The 6,789-nt window shown below is 36.6% G+C and overlaps 1 pseudogene; it reads left to right on the forward strand.

Moving 5' to 3' along the window:
- Window positions 1-722: 722 nt before the first annotated feature.
- On the forward strand, window positions 723-4,708 carry LOC109208792 (annotated as a pseudogene).
- Window positions 4,709-6,789: the final 2,081 nt, after the last annotated feature.

Genomic DNA, 6,789 nt, shown 5'->3' on the forward strand with positions numbered 1-6,789 from the left:
ATTCAAACTTCAGCAATTTCTAAAACAATATTCATGATATAGTAGGACCAATTATCACTATAATAAGGTGTGGAAAAGTTAATGAAGCTAAAGGCATACCTAACACATGCCCTACACAAATTTATCATTTTATTTTCGGTCCCCCAACCTGTCCCTTTCTATACTCCTCTCAATTATTCAAAAGGGAAATCACAGAGGCAAGAATCCAAATCAAATCAGCATAAATTAAGGGGTTAATTTGCCACCCAACCAAACAAACCTTTGAACAACATTGAAGAATCTAACGAGCAAAATGTCAAGAAAATTTAAACTCTGTGTACAGCAGCTGCCCTTTTAGAATGAAGCTTATTTTAATGCCAACCACAGTAGGTGGACTTCGAGTTTTAGCAAGTTGCAACGTACCCTTTATCTCCTCTCAATTATTCAATGAATAATTAAGAAACAAGTCTCCATTACGAAGTCTTTGGCCCCGTTTGGTCATGAGTTTTGTCAAAATAAACTTGGGATTTATTTTCAAAACTCATGTTTGGTCATAAATTTTGGCAAAATCCCAAACCCCAAATCCCAAAATTACCCCAATTGCTGATTTTGGGCCAAAATTCCAAAACTTGGGAATTAAATACATATTTTTCCAAAATAATGTTTGGAAATATGTTTTGAAATCTATGTCCAAACATATTTTCATCTTCAAACCAAACTTCATCCAAATTAAATTTTTCAAAATAAATTTGGGATCTATAGCCAAACGCTAGCTTTGTGTTTTTGTTGGTTAAAAAATCTTACTTTTTGAAAAGAGAAAAAAAAGGATAGTTTTGCTTTTATTTTCAGCAAAAGCAAGAGACAGATATCACGGAAGCAGCTAGTATACTCTGAGCATTCTTGTTTGCTCTTAGCATTGAACAGGTAAACCTAAGCCTGTTTTGCAGCTTTTCAGAAATGGATATTGGCTTAGCAGTTGGAGGTGCATTTCTATCTTCAGCTTTGAATGTTCTCTTTGATAGGCTTGCTCCTCAGGGTGACCTGCTCAAGATGTTTCAGAGGGACAAACATGATGTTCGATTATTAAAGAAGCTGAGAATTACCTTGCTTGGTCTTCAGGCTGTTCTATATGATGCAGAGAATAAGAAGGCATCAAATCAATACGTGAGCCAGTGGCTTAATGAGCTTCAAGATGCTGTGGACAGTGCTGAAAACTTTATGGAAGAAATCAATTATGAAGTTCTGAGAGTTAAGGTGGAAGGTCTGCATCAAAATCTTGCAGAAACAAGCAACCAACAGGTAAGTGACCTCAACTTATGTTTGAGTGATGAACGTTTTCTTAACATGAAGGAGAAGTTGGAAGACACCATTGAAACATTGGAGGAGTTGGAAAAGCAAATTGGTCGCCTTGACCTAAAGTCATATCTTGACTCGAGTAAACAAGAAACTAGAAAACCTTCAACTTCTATGGTTGATGAATCTGATATCTTTGGTAGGCAGAATGAAATAAAGGAATTGGTTGACCGCTTATTGTCTGTTGATGCAAATGGAAAAAATTTGACTGTAATTCCTATAGTTGGAATGGCTGGGGTTGGCAAGACAACACTTGCTAAAGCTGTTTACAATAATGAGAAGTTGAAAGATCATTTTGATTTGAAAGCTTGGTTCTGTGTGTCGGAACCATATGATGCTTCTAGAATAACAAAAGGATTACTTCAAGAAATTGGCTCATTTGACTTAAAGGTCGATAACAATCTTAATCAGCTACAAATCAAATTGAAGGAAAGGTAAAAAGTTTCTTATTGTTTTAGATGATGTTTGGAATGACAAGTACATGGAGTGGGATGACTTGAGAAATCGTTTTGCACAAGGAGAAATTGAAAGTAAGATCATTGTGACAACACGTAAGGAGAGTGTTGCGGAGATGATGGGTAGTCGGCCAATTATCATGGAGATTCTTCCTATTGAATTCTCTTGGCCTTTATTCAAAAGACATGCATTTGAAAATAGGGATCCTAAGGAACATCCGGAACTTGAAGAGGTAGGAAAACAAATTGCAAAAAAGTGCAAAGTTTTACCCTTAGCACTAAAGACACTTGCCGGTTTGTTACGGTCCAAATTAGAGGTTGAAGAGTGGAGACGCATTTTGAGAAGTGAAGTATGGGAGCTGCCAGACAATGGCATATTACCAGCGTTAATGTTGAGCTACAATGATCTTCCCGTGCATTTGAAGCAAAGCTTTTCCTATTGTGCAATATTTCCCAAAGATTATCCATTTGGCAAAACAAGTTATTCAACTCTGGATTGCTAATGGTCTCGTGCAACGGTTGCAAAAAGATAAAATAATTGAAGATTCGGGCAACCAATACTTTCTCGAGTTGCGATCAAGATCATTGTTTGAAAGGGTCCCAAGGTCTTCTCAAGGGAACACCGAGAAATTCTTAATGCATGACCTTGTCAATGATTTGGCCCAAGTTGCATCTTCAAAACTTTGTATCAATTTGGAAGATAACAAAGGATCTGACATGTTGGGAAGATGTCGACATTTATCATATTCAATGGGATATGGTGACTTTGAGAAATTGAAACCTCTCGACAAATTGGACCAGCTGAGGACATTGCTTCCTATCAATATCAAGCTCTATGGGGCACTTCCTTTAAGCAAGAGGGTGTTGCATAATATATTGTCAAGACTAACATCCTTAAGGGCACTCTCATTGTCTTATGAGATTGTGGAGTTGCCAAATGACTTGTTCATCAAGTTAAAACTCCTAAGATTTTTGGACCTTTCTTTGACAAAGATAAAGCAGTTACCAGATTCAATTTGTGTACTCTATAACTTAGAGACACTTCTCTTGTCATGTTGTCAAAATCTTGTGGAGTTACCTATGCAAATGCAAAAATTGATCAACTTGCATCACCTTGACATTAGCGACACTCCATGCTTGAAGAAGCCGCAACATCTAAGCAAGTTGAAAAGCATCTGTGTGTTATTGGGAGTTGAAGTTTTTCTTGGTGGTAGCAGTGGTTCGAGAATGGAAGATTTGGGTGAACTATGCAGCTTGTATGGAACACTATCAATTCGACAGTTGGAAAATGTGGCGGATAGAAGGGAAGCTTTGAAGGCAAACATGAGAGAAAAGGAACATATTGAAAAGTTATCATTGGAGTGGAGTGAGTGGAGTGAAAGTATTGCTGACAGTTCACAAAATGAAAGAGAAATACTTGGTGAGCTACATCCAAATCTAAACATTAAAGAACTTGAGATCACCGGATATAGAGGGACAAACTTTCCAAATTGGCTAGCTGATCATTCATTTTCTGAGCTGGTGGAATTGTGTCTAAGCAACTGCGAGGACTGTTATTCCTTGACAGCATTAGGCCAGCTTCCTTCTCTGAAATTACCATTAGAGGGATGTATCGAATAATAGAGGTGACTGAAGAATTCTATGGTAGTTCGTCCTCCAAAAAGCCTTTTAACTCTCTTGAGCGACTTGAGTTTGCAGAGATGCTGGAGTGGAAGCAGTGGCACATACTAGGGAATGGAGAAGAGTTTCATGTACTTCAGAATCTTTCAATTAAAAATTGCCCCAAGTTGACTGGAAAGTTGCCTGAAAATCTTTGTTCTCTGACAAAATTGACAATTTCAAATTGTCCGGAACTCAATCTGGAGACACCTATCCAACTTTCAAGTCTAAAAAAGTTTAAAGTTGAAGGTTCTCCTAAGGTTGGAGTTCTTTTTGATTACGCTGAACTGTTTTTGTCTCAACTTCAGGGAATGAAACAGATAGTTGAATTATGCATCAGTGATTGTCACTCTCTTACCTCCTTGCCTGTTAGCATTCTGCCAAATACTTTGAAGGAAATAATGATAAAGCGTTGTGGGAAATTGAAATTGGAGGCATCAGTTGGTGATATGATTTATGGAGGAAGTAACATGTTTCTGGAGAAACTGGAACTGATAGAATGTGATTCTATAGATGAGATATCACCTGAGTTGGTCCCACAAGCACGCTATTTGAAAGTAAGAAGTTGCCACGGCCTTAACAGGATTTTGATTCCCAACGGGACTGAAGATCTCGGAATAAATGATGAACTAGATATTTCATGCTCTTCAAGTAAAAGGGACGCCCTCTTCCATCTCTGAACTAGATATTTCTTGCTGCCCATTGCTCAAACCACTCCTAGAATTTGAGAAGGGGGATTACTGGCCATATATTGCTCATATTCCTACCATAAAGATCGATTGGAAATACCTGTGATGATTAAAACGAAGGTGTTCTAACATATGTAAGTTATTCTTTTTCTTTTTTTCTTTTCAAGTAGCTTTTTATTTTTTGTTACTTCTCTTTGCTTTTCTGATAGTTCTTATCCTTTGTTATATCTTGTTGGAGCATGTATTGCCACTATGAAGCGGAGGAATTATCTTCAGATTGGGATGAATTGAATGTTAGATGACAAATAGAAAAGGTGATAAAATCCTTATATTTGCACTGAAACATTGTACAAAAGATTTGGTATTGGTAGGAATTCACATATTTGCTCCAGAAAGTTGATAGCTTAATGAAATATTAATGAACTACTAATCTGTTACCACACACATATATCTCAGCCATATGTTTATTGTCTTCCGAAATTCATCTCAATTGCAATTCATGTATTCTTGTTATATACCTCACGGCTCACTCTTCATCTTACTTGATTGTTTCTAGTTCATGTATTGCTTGAACTTTCATCTCTATAGCAATTCATCTATTCTTGTTCTTCCCCTTTTTCTGTTAGTTGAGCAAGGAGGAGGTAGTTTAGAGTAATGCACATGTCCACTATTGAATGCGAAGCTCTAACAGAATTCAAAGGTATACGCGACACACAGTTTGCCTCGTATCTATAAAAAATAGAAAAAGTTTGCTTCCGAGTATGATTATCGGATATCAGCTTAGCAATTATTTTAATCAGGATTTGGGTAACAATATGTAAGCTATTACTGCTCTTAGCTCCGTTGGTGAATGGAAAGTTGTGCTGACATTCTCTGTCGAATGGACAATAACCTTGAATGTGGCCTGTCAGCAAAGTGTAAGTGAAGAAAAGCACTGCTTTTTGGTGTGAAATTTCACAGTACTAATTCTCTTTGATCATTATCAGAAAATATTGTGCAAAATTTTGTATCAATTATATCACCTAGTGTTCTTAACTACCAATGTTTCAGTTTTGTATGTATGTTGATAAAAAAAATGATCTGTAGAATGGTTTAACGGCAAATTAAGAACAACTTTTCTTTTTTCTCCTGTTTATCAGGATTTTTAAAACAGTATGATCAGTCACTGTGCTCTATTTTGAGATTGATTTGGCAACGATACAATGTCATTTTCTCTTGGAAGGCTCTTTCAGTTTTTAGCTGAAGATTCCAATTGATAGTCATATTGTTAGAAATCTGGAAGAAAACTAGACAAACACAAAGCAATTTTGGGGAGATAAAATTAATGCAATAAAATTCAACAACGAACAAGCCTTTTATAAAGGCAATACAGTTCCTACGTTATCTAAAGCTCTAAGCCATAAAGGAAGTTAAAACAAACCCACTTAGTCCACTAAGTACACAACTCCCCCATATACCCATAAGACTAGGAAAGCAGAAACTAACTAATTAAAATATCTAACACACCCTCCCTTAAACTGATAAGTCTATGACTTTCAGCTTAATCACATCAATCACAAGAGCCCTCCCCTAACTTGCAAACTCCAAGTAGCTTCCTTAATTTTCTGAAAGTTGCTAGTTTAAGGGGTTTGGTAAAGATATCAGCAGCTTGGTCCTCACTTCTGCAGTAGACAACATCAATGACTTTATCCTTTGTGAGATCTCTCAGAAAGTGAAATTTGACATCTATGTGTTTGCTCCTTCCGTGCAATACTGGATTCTTTGAAAGTTTAATTGCCGAACCATTGTCACAGTAAATTGGAATTGGTTCTTGCTGCGGGAAATGAAGTTCAGCAAGTACTTTCTTCAACCAAATTGCTTGAGTAGCACACACAGTTGCAGCAACAAACTCTGCTTCTGTGGTGGATAACGTAACAATTGGTTGCTTCTTGGAGCACCATGAAACAGCTCCTGATCCAAGAATAAACACATAACCCGAAGTGCTTTTTCTGTCTTCTTTATCTCCAGCAAAGTCACTATCTGTAAAGCCAATTAACTCTGACTTTCCTTTTTCTTGTACAAAATACCATAATCAATGGTACCTTGCAAATACCTGAAAATTCTTTTAGCAGCCAACAAATGAGTCTCTTTTGGGTGCTCCATGTACCTGCTAACAAGACTAACAGAATACATTATATCAGGTTTGGTGACTGTTGCATACATTAAACATCCCACGATCTGCTTATAAAGAGTGCTGTCGATTTGCTTTCCAGTAGAATTCTTCTCCAATTTCAGTCCCAATTCTGCTGGTGTAGTGACAGAATTGCAACTTTGCAATCTGAACCTCTCTAAAGTTTCTTGGACATATTTCTTTTGTGAAATAAAAATTCCACTGGCAGATTACTTAACTTCAATACCGAGAAAATAGTGCATCAAGCCAAGATCANCGACCAACCTTGGTCGCTATTCCATTAAAAAAAAATAATTTCTGGAAAAATAGCGACCAACTTTGGTCGCTTATATTTAAAAAAAAAATTAAATTCTTGAAATTAGCGACCAACTTTTGGTCGCTTATTTTTAAAAAAAATTAAAAAAATTAATAAAATAGCGACCAACCTTGGTCTCCATTTTTCAGATTTTAAAATATAATATTTGGATTAGAGACCAAAGTTGGT

Source organism: Nicotiana attenuata, unplaced genomic scaffold (genome assembly GCF_001879085.1).
Source record: "Nicotiana attenuata strain UT unplaced genomic scaffold, NIATTr2, whole genome shotgun sequence".
Taxonomy (NCBI): domain Eukaryota; kingdom Viridiplantae; phylum Streptophyta; class Magnoliopsida; order Solanales; family Solanaceae; genus Nicotiana; species Nicotiana attenuata.